Source organism: Oncorhynchus mykiss, chromosome 17 (genome assembly GCF_013265735.2).
Source record: "Oncorhynchus mykiss isolate Arlee chromosome 17, USDA_OmykA_1.1, whole genome shotgun sequence".
Classification (NCBI taxonomy): Eukaryota; Metazoa; Chordata; class Actinopteri; order Salmoniformes; family Salmonidae; genus Oncorhynchus; species Oncorhynchus mykiss.
The window spans coordinates 68,951,554-68,968,467 of record NC_048581.1 but is presented as its reverse complement, the minus strand read 5'-3'; the positions used below and the strand labels follow the sequence as shown (position 1 = coordinate 68,968,467).

The 16,914-nt window shown below is 46.7% G+C and overlaps 1 long non-coding RNA gene across 1 annotated transcript; it reads left to right on the top strand.

The window, feature by feature from the left end:
- Positions 1-5,455: 5,455 nt before the first annotated feature.
- On the top strand, positions 5,456-14,004 carry LOC110494473. Its single transcript, XR_002469282.2, has 3 exons — positions 5,456-5,566; positions 12,908-12,955; positions 13,087-14,004. It is a non-coding gene; the product is annotated as an uncharacterized LOC110494473 (long non-coding RNA).
- The last annotated feature ends 2,910 nt before the right edge of the window (positions 14,005-16,914 follow it).

Sequence of the window (16,914 nt, the reverse complement as noted above, 5' to 3'; positions counted from 1 at the left end):
AGGCAGAGAATCCCAATGGAAAGAGGGGAACCTCGTTGCTCCAGAGCCTTTCCGTTCACCTTCACACTCCTGGGCCAGACTACACTCAATCATATGACCCACTGAAGAAATGAGTCTTCAGTAAAGACTTCAAATACACCCCTGATCACACATAGAAAAGTTTACTTACATAGCAGCCACGGTGTATTCCTCCTCCGCTCTATGCACTCTCCTCGTCTCAGTTTTTCCCTTTGTTTGTGGACTTCAATGAACAACACATCAGCTGCATGTGACCATGCGAAAAAAAACTTTCCAAGCCAAACCATGTCATTACAACTACACAGTCTACATCGTTGTCCCCATATTAGCCAAAGTAACGTCATAGTCAACATAGCAAATAGAACAAATGCGTTAGTAAACCTGCTACAATCATGCAGTAACGTTACAGTGTATAGTCATTAAGCAGTTACACCAGCAGGCCCCAGTGAAAATAAATTTATAAAACCAAAAGCCTATCTCGACTTGGAAGAGTTCCAGTGTTGTGTTGGATAATGATAGCCAGCTAGCTAGCATAGCATCCCTTTGTTTGAGCCTGTTGTTTGAGTAACTAAACTAGCCAGCTGCATTTGCTAGCTAAGTAAGTAAAACTGAAATTGGGAAAAAAAAGCTAATTCTCTCTTTCTCTTGCTTCTTCTTCATTTTTTACAAAATGAATTTGTTCAAAACTGTTCAACTATTGTCTTTCTGTTTTTTTGAGTCAACTACTCACCACATTTTATGCACTGCAGTGGTAGCTAGCTGTAGCTTATGCTTTCAGTACTAGATTCATTGTCTGATCCTTTGATTGGTTGGACAACATGTCAGATCATGCTGCAAGAGCTCTGATAGGTTGGAGGACGTGTTCTGGAAGTTGTCATAATTACTGTGTAAGTCTATGGAAGGGGCTGAGAATGAAGAGCCTCCTAGGTTTTGTATCGAAGACAGTGTACCAAGAGGAGGATGGAAGCTATTAGTCCTCCGGCTACACCATACCTTACAGAGTGCTGTTGAGGCTACTGTAAATCTCCTTTGCAATGTGTGTTTTAAGACAGGATACATACAGTAGCGAGGCTATAAAATGAGCGAAGCTACATACAGACACCGGTTAGTCAAACTGATTGAGGTAGTATGTATATGTAGATAAAGTGACTTTGCATATATGATGAACAGAGAGTAGCAGTAGTGTAAAGGAGGGGTTGGCGGGTGGTGGGTGGGACACAATGCAGATAGCCCGGTTAGCCAATGTGCTGGAGCACTGGTTGGTCTGCCCAATTGAGGTAGTATGTACATGAATGTATAGTTAAAGTGACTATGCATATAAGATAAACAGAGAGTAGCAGCAGCGTAAAAAGAGGGGTTGGGGGGGGCACACAATGCAAATAGTCGGGGTAGCCATTTGATTACCTGTTCAGGAGTCTTATGGCTTGGGGGAAAAAATTGTTGAGAAGCCTTTTTGTCCTAGACTTGGCACTCCAGTACCTCTTGCCATGTGGTAGTAGAGAGAACAGTCTATGACTGGGGTGGCTGGGGTCATTGACAACTTTTAGCCTGGAAACAGAAGACAAAGGACAGTGAGACACGGGCTTAATTCTGGACACATGGAAAGTAGGGTGGATACGGAGGGTACGGAGTAACCCAAGACTGACAGCTGTGGAACTCAGGACTCAGGACCAATGAACCTGGGAGACAGTTTACGGGACACTAACCGCAGGGGCAGGTCCCGAGTGGAAAGCCATACCCTCTGCCCAATGCGATAGTGGGGAGCTGAGGTCCTGCAACGGTCTGCTTGTCGGCGATACCTGGAGTTGGTCTTGAGAATAGTCACCCTGGCTCTTCTCCAGGTACGTCGACAGCGGCGGACAAACATCTGGGCTGAGGGTACGCTGACCTCCTGCTCTTGTTCAAGGAAGAGTGGAGGCTGATACCCCATGGAGCACTCGAAAGAGGAGAGTCCCGTGGCAGAACAGGGAAGGGCGTTCCAAGCATACTCCACCCAGACCAGTTGACGGCTCCAGGTAGTGGGGTTGGTTGAGACCAGGCATCTCAAGGTGGTTTCCAGATCTTGGTTGGTTCGCTCCGACTGACCATTGGTTTGGGGATGGAATCCAGATGACAGGCTCTCCGACGACCCCATAAGGGTGCAGAATCCCTTCCAGAACTGAGACGAGAACTGAGGACCCCGATCGGAGACCATGTCTACCGTGAGCCCATGGATTCGGAAGACATGCTGCACCATATGCTGGGCCGTCTCCTTGGCAGAAGCTAGTTTGGAGAGAGAGGGATCAAATAGCTGGCCTTGGAGAACCAATTGACTACCTTCAGAATGACAGTGTTGCCATCAGACGGAGGGAGCCCAGTGACAAGTCCAGAGATTTGTGAGACCAGGAACGATGAGGGACTGGCTGAAGGAGGCCAGAAGGAGCTTGCCGTAGAGTCTTGTTCTGAGAACACACTGTGCATGCGGCGACGAAGGCAGAGATGTCAGGAACCATTGTGGGCCACCAGAAACATTGTCGGAGGAAGGCTAGTGTACGATGGGACCCTGGATGACAGGTCAGCCTGAAGGAATGAGCCCATTCCAGGACCCAGGACCGGAATGGGTTAGGGACAAACAGCCGTTTAGCCGGGCCCCCTTCAGGTCCAGGCTGGGAGCATTGCACCTCGCAAACAAGTTTCTCAATACCCCAATCCACAGTGGCAACAAGGCATGAGGTAGAGAGAATGGTTTTGGAGGTCGAGGGTGTGGCAAAGGAACTGTATAGGCGGGAGAGAGCGTCAGGTTTCACATTTTTTGATCCTGGGCAGTAGGAAATGGTGAAGTTGAATCTGGTAAACAAGAGGACCCACTGGGCTTGCCTGGAGTTGAGGCGCTTGGCTGTACAGAGATATTCCAAGTTTTTATGGTCGGTCCAGACCAAGAATGGCTGTTCTGCTCCTTCTAGCCAGTGTCTCCACTCTTCAAACGCCATCTTAACTGCCAGGAGTTCTTGATTGCCTACATCATAGTTCCTCTCTGTAGGATTGAGACGATGGGACAGGAAGGCACAGGGACAAAGTTTTTGGTTCTGGGCAGATCGCTGGGACAGGATGGCTCCCACTCCAACATCCGAAGCATCAACTTCCAACACAAATTGACGCGAGGGTTTCGGATGGATGAGGATGGGACCTGTTGTGAACCGATGCTTCAGGTCCACAAAGGCTTTGTCGACAGCTGGAGACCATTTGAACAGTACCTTGGGCGAGGTGAGTGCCGAGAAGGGGGCCGCCAGGGTGTTGTAGTCCCGAATGAAAAGGCGGTATAAGTTTGCAAAACCAAGAAACCGTTGCAACTGTACCCTGGACGTTGGTTGAGGCCAATCCACCACTGCCTTCACCTTTCGAGGATCCATCTGAACATTGCCCCCAGAAATGACATATCCCAGAAAGGTGATTGTAGAATGGTAGAACTCACACTTCTCGGCTTTCACGAAAGTTTGTTCTCCAAGAGGCACTGAAGGACCTGTCTGACATGAAGAACATGTTCTTGTGCAGATCGGGAAAATAATCGGATATTGTCAAGGTACACGAACACTAATCGGTTTAGCCTTTCTCTAAGAATCATTGACCTAAGCCTGGAAAACAGCGGGGGCGTTTGTGAGTCCAAATGGCAAGACCTGGTACTCATAATGTCCACTGGCTGTGTTGAAGGCTGTCTTCCACTCATCCCCCTCGCGAATCCGAACCAGGTGGTAGGCATTCCGAAGATCCAACTTGGAAAACATGGTGGCTCCCTGGAGAGGTTCAAACGCAGAGGAGAGGAGAGGTAGGGGATAACGATTTTTTAAAGTAATGTCGTTTTGTAGTAGTCAATGCATGGACGCAGGGTCTTGTCCTTCTTTTCTACAAAGAAAAACCCTGCGCCGGCAGGAGATGCAGACGGACGGACGGCCCCAGTGGCCAGAGACTCCTCTATGTACTCCTCCATAGCTTTTGTCTCTGGTCCGGACAGAGAATACAACCGACCCCGAGGTGGTGTAGCTACGGCGAAAGCATACCATGTGATTATCTGAGGACAACGCCCCGCATACAAAAGCATAACAAACATTTTCAAGCAAGCAGAGGCGTCACGAAAGTCAGAAATAGCGATAAAATAAATCACTTACATTTGAAGATCTTCCTCTGTTTGCAATCCAAAGGGTCCCAGCTACATCACAAATGGTAATTTTGTTTTATAAAGTCCTTCTTTATATCCCCAAAAAGTCAGTTTAGTTGGCACGCTTGACTCAGTAATCCACCGGTTTTTCTCGTTCAAAATGCATACGAATGAATCCCAAAGGTTACCAATAAACTTCGTCCAAACAAGTCAAACAGAGTTTCTAATCAATCCTCAGGTACCCTAATATGTAAATAAATGATCAAATTTAAGACAGAGAATAGTATGTTCATTACCGAAGAGATAAATAACGAAGTGTGCGCCCTCATCCACGCGCGCCACAAAACTACAGCCAAAATGGGAGCCACTTAGAAATCTACTGGAAGCCCTAGGAACTGAAATCTGGGAGGTACTCCATTGATTTCCCTATAGACAGGCATTTTAAATGGTGTCACCTCCCCCCAAAAAATGGATGGATTCTCCCCGGGTCTTTGCCTGCTATATCAGTTCTGTTATACTCACAGACATTATTTTAACAGTTTTGGAAACTTTAGAGTGTATTCTATTCAATAGCCTAGCTTGTGGGCCTGAGTAACAGGCAGTTTAATTTGGGCACCTCATTCATCCAAACCTCCGAATACTGCCCCCTAGCCCGAAGAAGTTAACCCATGGTCGTGGCGTTCCATCAAGGAACTGAGCCCTTCCAAAAGGCCCTGTAACAACTCCTCATGTCTCCCATTGGTGGCTCCCTGCAGGGAGACAGTGTGGCGGAGCTGGTCCAAGTCTGCTGGGTCTGTTATGGCCAGTTCGTACTATCATGACACAAGGGGAGACCCAGATGCAGACAGAGGAGGCAGATGGTTGGAGTCTTACAATGTTTATTAATCCAAAAGGAGTAGGCAAGGGAATGGTCGTGGACAGCAAAAGGTCAAAACCAGATCAGAGTCCAGGAGGTACAGAGTGGCAGACAGGCTCGTGGTCAAGGCAGGCAGAATGGTCAGGCAGGCGGGTACAGAGTCCAGAAACAGACAAGGGTCCAAATCGGGAGGACTAGAAAAAGGAGAATAGCAAAAAGCAGGAGAACAGGAAAAACGCTGGTTGACTTGGAAAAAACATACAAGATGAACTGGCACAGAGAGACAGGAAACACACACTGGGGAAAATCAGCGACACCTGGAGGGGGTGAAGACAATCACAGGAACAGGAACAGGTGAAACAGATCAGGGCTTGACACAATAGTGTTTTCAATACTGTCTTAAGGTACCAAAAGTTGAGTTTGTTTGTTACGATGGCCCACTGTCTACCCCCCTGACAGCACCTGCACGGCCCCAGGAGCCTGAGGGGTGTAAAGGGCTAGAGCTCAAAAAGGCGGAGAGCCGAGACAAGACAGAGCGGTCACAGGATAAGTCATCATCGGTGAGATCGGTTTTACTAATTTAATAATCAGATCCTCTGTAACATCTCTGCTCGTTCACTGTACTAGCTGTGTACATTGGAAGACAGATTTCATTCCGCTTACATACAGCAGTGGTGATTTTAGCATGTAAATCTTGGTGGGGCAAAATAAAAAAGTGGGATGCATGCCAGCAAAGCCAATACACAACACAATACTAAACAATACATTAATTGCACTATTACGGTGACAAACTGTTCGGGCCTGCATAAAGCTGTCCCAACAGCAGTCCCTGCACCTTACCACAGCTACACCTGGCTATCAGCGGAGCCTTGTCTGTTATCGAAACAGTTCAATCAGCCTCATTTACTGCCTTTAAAAAACATTGCTGACTTGCTCAAACAAATGTGGTTTCTACTGACAGTTGAGATGTACTATGGCATAAGGGGACGACAAACATATAAAGGGCAATCTGTCATTTAGATTAAGACATTAATGAGTGAGCGACGACGGATGTAGTCAATATAACTATTTGTTCAGCACTTTTGAAATGTACAGCGACAGAATTCAGAACATGGGCCGTTCTTACAGTGTTACCCTGTCAGAGGTGTGGACTCGAGTCACATGACTTGGACTCGAGTCAGACTCAAGTCACAAATATGATGACTTGCAACTTGACTTTAACACCAATGACTCGTTACTTAACTTGGACTTGAGCCTTATGACTCGACCTGACTTGATATAGACCTTCCCATCCCAAATATTAAAAAGGATGCTATTTAAAAAAGTGTGCAGCGCATCAACTCTTCATTTAATGGATTACAGTTTGAATCGGACAGCAGCCAATCAAATTGTGCCAGCTGAGAAAAAGTTGTGCATGGCAGTGCAGAGGAACGTCAGCGGGTAAATTCAGATGGAGCCTTTGGAAAGATGATGTATCAACAAAAAATGGATTGCAAATTGCAAACATGCGGGAAGAAAGTTAGACGGAGGCGCAACAATTTCCAACTTTGTTCGACATTTGAAGTTGCACAAAGAACAGCAAGTCGTGGCTAATATAGCCGACGGCTATATATTTTATTACTTTACTGGTGAATCATGTAGGCTAACGTAACGTTAAATCAATTAGCCTCCACACAGTCAGTCAGTGTGGGAACGTGATCATTGCACCCAAGATTGAGCTACAACTGGCTTGGCAGTTGGTAGCCTAAATCCTGCCTGATGTTACTGCTGTTCCTAAAACCATTGACTTACGTTAGCCTACTTTAACCACACAGAGAGAGAGTGTGTGTGTGTGTTAAGGTTGGGCGATTGTGTACAAGCCTATTGCGCCCCATAGCGATCCTCGATTGTCGATCACTATTGGGGGGTGTCTTTCTCATGACTACCCGTGTTTTTCCATGGAAATATAAAGTTTATTTGGAAAGTAATAATGACATAGATATTTTTAAAAGCATTCATGATTTGCATAAATGTAATAGACTACTACTCTTGTTAAAAATATGAAATGGTATTACATTTAGTGAAGAGCACATTATGACTTGTTTAGCACTCAAAACTCAAAGTTTACGACTTAAGACTTGACTTAAGACTTGACTTGATACTTGACGGTCTTGACTTAGGACTTGAGTGCTAAGACTCGAGACTTACTTGTGACTTGTAAAACTCTGACTTGTAAAACAATGACTTGGTCCCACCTCTGCTCCCTGTACAACAAGTCAGAAATGTAGGATAAATAAAGGGGGCATATAAAAAAACTATGAAAGCTCTTACAATTTTCAATGATTACATTTCTCTAAAACAGATTATAGGCTACATTTGCACAACCAAGTTAGAACACTAGGCGGAATTAAGAGGTGAAAATATACCAGATTATTAGGGTGAGGCACAATGAACGCCGTTTGGGTCTTTGTGTGTCAAAAAAGATACACGTCATATAACACTATTTGATGCATTAAATAAGCTTTTAATTTGACACGTCAAATAACACAATTCTATTATATAATGTTGTGTATGTGGTGTAACGGATGTGAAACGGCTAGCTAGTTAGCGGTGGTGCGCGCTAAATAGCGTTTCAGTCGGTGACGTCACTTGCTCTGAGACCTTGAAGTAGTGGTTCCCCTTGCCCTTGGCTTTTGTGGAGCGATGGGTAACGATGCTTCGTGGGTGACTGTTGTTGATGTGTGCAGAGGGTCCCTGGTTCGCGCCCGGGTATGGGCGAGGGGACGGTCTAAAGTTATACTGTTACACATGCTGAATGTTCACGTGCAAGCCAAGCACCACCACTACTATCAGTAGCACTGTCAAAGCTGTACAAAACAAGCACACACCGGCCACGAACAATACCTTACAATACCGCTTTGGTGAAAATAGACCAAATTATTAGGGTGAGGCACATGGGCTACTAACAGCTTACTACACAACATGTGCTTAGTATTACTTTCTTAGCTACGGTATACATATCTCCCTTGCATATTACATCATTTATGCAGCAGCATACAAGACATTGCGGCGGTCCACTAATGGCAAATTTGATTGTTATCAAATTTTGGCATTCTCTAGATTTATGGTGGGAACTCGGAATAAAAAACACACAGCCACTCCATTGAATCCCAGGCTAAAGTTAGTGGTTGCCTTGCAATGCTTGCAGTTGGCCACTGATTCCTTCCAAACGACTCATTGCTGAATTTGCTATTTCCAATTTTATGTCCAAAGGCCGATGAGCACCGATACGTTTTATCTATAATTTCTCTTCATTATTTCTCTTCATATGACAAGGATTAAAAATTATTTGCCAGTAGATTGTCGACTTGATTCACAATAATGACTGCTAACTAAGACTTTGAAAGTAAGATGTTGACATGATCAGTCCAATCAAAGCTACAGTATATAACGTTATTTGACGTCATTTTATCTGTGGCCAATGACCTTGAGCCTTCTTGGAAGGGCACTTGTAATATAACACTATGGCAGGACCCAAAGGGCTGACATTTTGGATGTCTATCCTTACTAAGGACTTAAACTTGATGTACTGTCCCTATGAGTGACATAACACTGAGCCAATCACAGCGCAATAATGCTCCTATTTTCTACTGGCTCGCCCCACCACCACAGAAAGCACTGAGCTAGGCTGAAACACCTGCATATACATTTTGAAGCTGACTTACTCAAGAAAACAAAAAATAGGTAATGTGTGTACGCAGCTTTATTAACTGAATGATATATATTTTTTTACATTGTTTGCAAACTGGTATGTGACACGTATTAATGCCAAAATAACATGCATAAGAGGCAAGCCCAGAAAAAATACATATAATATATATACATTTATTTTGCAAATATTGTGGGGCTCAAAACAGCCCCAACTGCACGGGTACTGTATAACCATTTGTATCAAATCAAATCAAATTTTATTGGTCACATACACATGGTTAGCTGATGTTAATGCGAGTGTAGCAAAATGCTTGTGCTTCTAGTTCCGACCGTGCAGTAATATCTAACAAGTAATCTAACAATTTCACAACTACCTTACACACATAAGTGTAAATGAATGAATAAGAATATGTACATATAAATATACGGATGAGCGATGGCAGTGCGGCATAGGCAAGATGCAGTAGACGGTACAGAGTACAGTATATACATATTAGATGAGTAATGTAGGGTATGTAAACATTATATAAAGTGGCATTGTTTAAAGTGACTAGTGATACATTTATTGCATCCCATTTTTGTATTATTAAAGTGGCTAGAGATTTGAGTCAGTATGTTGGCAGCAGCCACTAAATAATAGTGATGGATGTTTAACAGTCTGATGGCCTTGAGATAGAAGCTGTTTTTCAGTCACTCGGTCCCAGCTTTGACCTCGCCTTCTGGATGATAGCGGGGTGAACAGACAGTGGCTCGGGTGGTTGTTGTCCTTGATGATCTCGCCTACTTCAATCAATCACCTTCTCCACTACTGTCCCGTCGATATGGATAGGGGGGGTGCTCCTTCTGCTGTTTCCAGAAGTCCACAATCATCTCCTTTGTTTTGTTGACGTTGAGTGTGAGGTTATTTTCCTGACACCACACTCCGAGGGCCTTCACCTCCTCTCTGTAGGCCGTCTCATCGTTGTTGGTAATCAAGCCTATCACTGTAGTGTCGTCTGAAACTTAATGATTGAAGTAGGCATGCATGGCCACGCAGTCATGGGTGAACAGAGAGTACAGGAGAGGGCTGAGAACACATCCTTGTGGGGCCCCAGTTTTGAGTATCAGTGGGGTGGACATGATGTTTCCTACCCTCACCACCTGGGGGCGGCCCGTCGGAAAGTCCAGGACCCAGTTGCACAGGGCGAGGTCGAGACCTTAATCGAGCTTAATGACGAGTTTGGAGGGTACTATGGTGTTAAATGCTCAGCTGTAATCGATGAACAGCAATCTTACATAGGTATTCCTCTTGTCCAGATGGGTTAGGGCAGTGTGCAGTGTGATTGCATCGTCTGTGGAGCGTTAAGCTATATTGGAGTGGGTCTAGGGTGTCAGGTAGGGTGGAGGTGATATGATCTTTGACTCGTCTCTCAAAGCACTTCCTGATGATGGAAGTGAGTGCTACGGGGCGATAGTCATTTAGCTCAGTTACCTTAGCTTTCTTGGGAACAGGAATAATGGTGGCCCTCTTGAAGCATGTGAGAATAGCAGACTGGGATAGGGATTGATTGAATGTTCGTAAACACACCAGCCAGCTGGTCTGCGCATGCTCTGAGGACATGGCTAGAGATGCCGTCTGGGCCCGCAGCCTTGCGAGGGTTAACACGTTTAACTGTTTCACTCATCTTTCTAAGGTCTTCGAAAGCCAAGTCAACAAACAGATTACCGACCATTTTGAATCTCACCATACCTTCTCTGCTATGCAATCTGGTTTCAGAGCTGGTCATGGGTGCACCTCAGCCACGCTCAAGGTCCTAAACGATATCTTAACCGCCATCGATAAGAAACATTACTGTGCAGCCGTATTCATTGATCTGGCCAAGGCTTTCGACTCTGTCAATCACCACATCCTCATCGGCAGACTCAACAGCCTTGGTTTCTCAAATGATTGCCTCGCCTGGTTCACCAACTACTTCTCTGATAGAGTTCAGTGTGTCAAATCGGAGGGTCTGTTGTCCGGACCTCTGGCAGTCTCTATGGGGGTGCCACAGGGTTCAATTCTTGGACCGACTCTCTTCTCTGTATACATCAATGAGGTCGCTCTTGCTGCTGGTGAGTCTCTGATCCACCTCTACGCAGACGACACCATTCTGTATACTTCCGGCCCTTCTTTGGACACTGTGTTAACAACCCTCCAGGCAAGCTTCAATGCCATACAACTCTCCTTCCGTGGCCTCCAATTGCTCCTAAATACAAGTAAAACTAAATGCATGCTCTTCAACCGATCGCTACCTGCACCTACCCGCCTGTCCAACATCACTACTCTGGACGGCTCTGACTTAGAATACGTGGACAACTACAAATACTTAGGTGTCTGGTTAGACTGTAAACTCTCCTTCCAGACCCATATCAAACATCTCCAATCCAAAGTTAAATCTAGAATTGGCTTCCTATTTCGCAACAAAGCATCCTTCACTCATGCTGCCAAACATACCCTTGTAAAACTGACCATCCTACCAATCCTCGACTTTGGCGATGTAATTTACAAAATAGCCTCCAATACCCTACTCAACAAATTGGATGCAGTCTATCACAGTGCAATCCGTTTTGTCACCAAAGCCCCATATACTACCCACCATTGCGACCTGTACGCTCTCGTTGGCTGGCCCTCGCTTCATACTCGTCGCCAAACCCACTGGCTCCATGTCATCTACAAGACCCTGCTAGGTAAAGTCCCCCCTTATCTCAGCTCGCTGGTCACCATAGCATCTCCCACCTGTAGCACACGCTCCAGCAGGTATATCTCTCTAGTCACCCCCAAAACCAATTCTTTCTTTGGCCGCCTCTCTTTCCAGTTCTCTGCTGCCAATGACTGGAACGAACTACAAAAATCTCTGAAACTGGAAACACTTATCTCCCTCACTAGCTTTAAGCACCAACTGTCAGAGCAGCTCACAGATTACTGCACCTGTACATAGCCCACCTATAATTTAGCCCTATCAACTACCTCTTTCCCAACTGTATTTAATTTATTTATTTATTTTGCTCCTTTGCACCCCATTATTTTTATTTCTACTTTGCACATTCTTCCATTGCAAAACTACCATTCCAGTGTTTTACTTGCTATATTGTATTTACCTTGCCACCAAGGCCTTTTTTGCCTTTACCTCCCTTCTCACCTCATTTGCTCACATTGTATATAGACTTGTTTATACTTTATTATTGACTGTATGTTTGTTTTACTCCATGTGTAACTCTGTGTTGTTGTATCTGTCGAACTGCTTTGCTTTATCTTGGCCAGGTCGCAATTGTAAATGAGAACTTGTTCTCAACTTGCCTACCTGGTTAAATAAAGGTAAAATAAAAATAATAAAATAAAAAATGTTGGTTGCGGTGAAGGAGAGCCCGCAGATTTTGGTAGCGGGCCGTGTCAGCGGCACTGTACTGTCCTCAAAGCGAGCAAAGAAGTTGTTTAGTTTGTCTGGGAGCAAGACGTAGGTGTCCGCGACGGGGCTGGTTTTCTTTTTGTAATCCGTGATTGACTGTAGACCCTGCCACATACGTCTCGTGTTTGAGCCATTGAATTGAGACTTTACTTTGTCTCTATACTGACGCTTAGCTTGTTTGATTGCCTTGCAGAGGGAATAGCTACACTGTTTGTATTCGGTCATGTTTCCGGTCACCTTTCCATGATTAAAAGCAGTGGTTCGCACTTTAAGTTTTGCGCGAATGCTGCCATCAATCCACGGTTTGTGCTTGGGGAAAGTTTTTAATAGTCACCGTGGGTACAACATCACTGATGCACTTGCTAATAAATTTGCTCACCGAATCAGCGTCTACATCAATGTTGTAGCCTGACCAGAAGACCGCTCCGTCTGGCCCTTCTGCGGCACCATTGTTTTAGGTCGCCTACTGGGATTCAATCCATTGTCCTGGGTGGTGGTCCAAGCAGAGGATCCACTTCGGGAAAGTCGTATTCCTGGTCGTAATGTTGGTAAGTTGACGTTGCGCCGACAGAGATGGTCGCCTCACTTTGCTTTCTTAGGAAACAATGCAGTATTTCGGTTTTTATGTATTATTTCTTACACTGTTACCCCAGGAAATATTACGTCTTATTACATACATAAATCTGCTTATAAATGTATAAATACCCTAAACTTTTCCTCTTCATTGTTGTTCAGTAATTGTGGTATTTGTTAACCTTGTTATTCTCTTTCTCTGTCTGTGTCCAGAACTGTTAGCCTCACCCCATTGATCAGTACATGGATGTCCATTAGCAGGTACCTGTAGTTGTTCAACTCAGTAGATGTAGCTTACTGACCATGTGTTACCCATGTCTGTATTTGGATGTTTGTGTGTGACCTGTAGTAGTAAAGATAGTGTCTGACCCCAGTCCCTCCTCCTCCCACAGCATTCCCATAAGAGGCACCCCCTGCAGTAGATGAAGCAAGCGCACGTGTGTTCCACAACATTCCAGTCTGAACAGCCAGGTCCATGGACATGCACTTACAGCCTTCCCTCATCCCAACTCCATGTGGCTGACTACTAGCATGCCTAGAGGTGAATGAGAGGAGTGGACAGCACCCATTCCCAAAAGGAGTGCCACTCACACAGTATCGCTTCTGGCTGTTGTCTGGCGTAGCCTGCATATATTTCTGCTCCGTGAAATCTGAATCTGTTCATGTGGTAACTCATAGTATACTCTCCCTTGTCCTCTCTATGGCATTGTTTTTATTTTGGTTCGAAGGTGGAGGGAGGGGAGGATCTTAAGCATTAGACAGATTGGTGTTGCAGGAGATCCGTTGATCATGCATTAGGGGAAGTTTTCTGTTAGGCTAAAGAGGAATGCATGAGGAGGATAAGAGGGTGTTGTCCTGTTGTCATTGTTGGAAGAACTGACATTATTGCTCCCATCAACCTCACGTCCCACCATGATGCTGTACATTTGTTACTCTTGGTGTCCCGGATCCTTTGATGTCACACCAAGCCTTGTGTTTTATTAATGGTCATTTAAGAGTGTAATGGTGGATGTTGACTAGAAATATTTAGTAAATGTTACATGTTTTTGGTAGAAGGTACTTTTATCATCATGCTGCTGCTGACAAACTTTCCCCTGACAAACTGTACAATTACAGTTGACAGTTTATGTTGATGAATGGACAATATTTTACTGACTCCATAAGTATAGTCAACGTATTTCAGGCCATTTAAAGGGGTAATCTGCAGTTCAAACAATAACAAAGTCTTTACCCCGCCACTTTTTCGATAACCAGCTGAGTGATGGGGTTGGCGAAAAGTAACCACTCAAATTCCTAGACAGAGCTATGGATGCAAGGACTGACCATCCAGTCACAAACGTCGTAGTGAGGAGACCAAAGCGCAGTGTGATGTGAATCCATTCTTTTAATGTAAGACGAAAATAACACAAAGTACACTAAACAAACAAAACAGAATATCAAAACGAAAATGACCGCTATAAACACTGAGTACAAACATGCAACATCACATAAACAATAACCCACGAAATACCCAAAGAAGATGGCTGCCTAAATATGGTTCCCAATCAGAGACAACGATAAACAGCTGCCTCTAATTGAGAACCAATCTAGGCAACCATAGACATACATGAACACCTAGATGGTAAACAACCCCATAAACCTACAAAACCCCTAGACAGTAGAAAAACACATACGTCACCCATGTCACACCCTGACCTAACCAAAATATATAATGAAAACAAAGAATACTCAGGTCAGGGCGTGACAGTACCCCCCCACAAAGGTGCGGACTCCCGGCCGCAAAAACCTAATCAAAGGGGGAGGGTCCGGGTGGGCCTTTTTCACGGTGGTGGCTCGGGTCCGGGACGTGGGCCCCACTCTACCTCAGTCTTGGCCCACTTAGGTGGCGCCTCTGGAGCGGGGACACTCGCAGCGGGCCCCCGGACTGAAGATCATCGTAGAGGGTGCCACTGGACAGAAAGGCGCCTCTGGACTGAGTAGCGGCTCTGGCAGCTCCGGACATCAGGGAGATTCCAGCATCACTGGCGGCTCCTGGTTGGCTGACGGCTCTGGCGGCTCCTTGCTAGCTGACGGCTCCGGACGGGAGGGAGACTCTGGCGGATCCGGACGGGAGGGAGACTCTGGCGGATCCGGACGGGAGGGAGACTCTGGCGGATCCGGACGGGAGGGAGACTCTGGCGGATCCGGACGGGAGGGAGACTCTGGCGGATCCGGACGGGAGGGAGACTCTGGCGGATCCGGACGGGAGGGAGACTCTGGCGGATCCGGACGGGAGGGAGACTCTGGCGGATCCGGACTGGTAGGTTCCGGACTGCGATCTGTCGTGGTAGGTTCCGGACTGCGATCCGTTGTTGGTAAGTTCCGGACTGCGACCCGTCGTGGTAGGTTCCGGACTGCGATCCGTTGTTGGTAAGTTCCGGACTGCGACCCGTCGTGGTAGGTTCCGGACTGCGACCCGTCGTGGCAGGTTCCGGACTGCGGCCCGTGGTAGGAGGTTCCGGTCTGCGGCCCGTCGTAGGAGGTTCCGGTCTGCTGCCCGTCGTAGGAGATTCCGGTCGGTAGACTGTTGCCGGACGCTCTGCACTGGGTACTGTAGCCGGACGCTCTGCACTGGGTACTGTAGCCGGACGCTCTGGACTAGGTATTGTCGCCGGACGCTCTGGACTGGCGAGGCACACTGTAGGTCTGGTGCGTGGTGCCGGCACTGGTGGTACCGGGCTGGGGACACGCACCTCAGGGCGAGTGCAAGGAGCAGGAACAGGGCGTACTGGACCCTGGAGGCGCACTGGTGGCCTGGTGCGTGGTTCTGGCACTGCTGGTACCGGGCTGGAGACACGCACCTCAGGGTGAGTGCGGGGAGAAGGAACAGGGCGTACTGGACTGCCGAGGCGCACTATAGGCCTGGTGCGTGGTGCCGGCTCTGGTTGTACCTTTCTGGGGAGACGCACCTCAGGGTGAGAGCGGGGATGAGGAACAGGGCATACAGGGCTCTGGAGACGCACAGGAAGCCTGGTGCGTGGTGTTGGCACTGGTGGGCCGAGGACACGCACCTCAGGGCGAGTGCGGGGAGGAGGAACAGGGCGTACTGGACTGCCGAGGCACACTATAGTCCTGGTACGTGGTGCTGGCACTGGTGGTACTGGGCCGAGAACACGCACCTCAGGGCGAGTGTGGGGAAGAGGAACAGGGCGTATTGGACTGTCGAGGCACACTATAGGCCTGGTGCGTGGTACCGGTACTGGTGGTACCGGGCTGAGAACACGCACCTCAGGATGAGTGCGAGAAGCAGGAACAAGACACACCGGGTTGTGAAGGTGTACTGGAGACCTTGTGTGTGTGTGTGTGTGTGTGTATAGCCGGCATCAAATCTTCCGGAACTTTAACACAAGTTTCAGGCTGAGCACGAGGAACTGACACAGGTGGCATCGGACTGCTAACACGCTCCTCAGGGCGAATGCCGTGCATACTATGCCAAACCAACAGCTCTCTTCACTCTCCTCCAATTTTGTCAACAACTCCTCGAATGTCTCATAATCTCCCCTCCAATCTGTCCAATAACTCCTCGACAATCTCAGACTCACCCCTCAACTTCGCCGACTGCTCCAAGTGCCCCCCAAATAAATATTTTGGGCTGCCTCTCGGGCTTCCAGCCGCGCTGCCTCCTCATACCGGCGCCTCTCTGCTTTCGCTACCTCCAGCTCTGCCTTGGGACGGCGATATTCCTCTGGTTGTGCCCAGGGTCCTCCGCAGTCCAGGATTTCCTCCCAAGTCCATGAGTCCTGCGATCGCTGCTGCCTTTTACCACGCTGCTTGGTCCTTTGTTGGTGGGTTATTCTGTCACGAACGTCGTAGTGAGGAGACCAAAGCGCAGCGTGATATGAATCCATTCTTTTAATGTAAGATGAAAATAACACGAAGTACACTAAACAAACAAGACAGAATAGAATATCAAAACGACCGTGACCGCTATAAACACTGAATGCAAACATGCAACATCACATAGACAATAACCCACGAAATACCCAAAGAAGATGGCTGCCTAAATATGGTTCCCAATCAGAGACAACGATAAACAGCTGCCTCTAATTGAGAACCAATCTAGGCAACCATAGACATACATGGTAAACAACCCCATAAACCTACAAAACCCCTAGACAGTAGAAAAACAAATACATCACCATGTCACACCCTGACCTAACCAAAATATATAAAGAAAACAA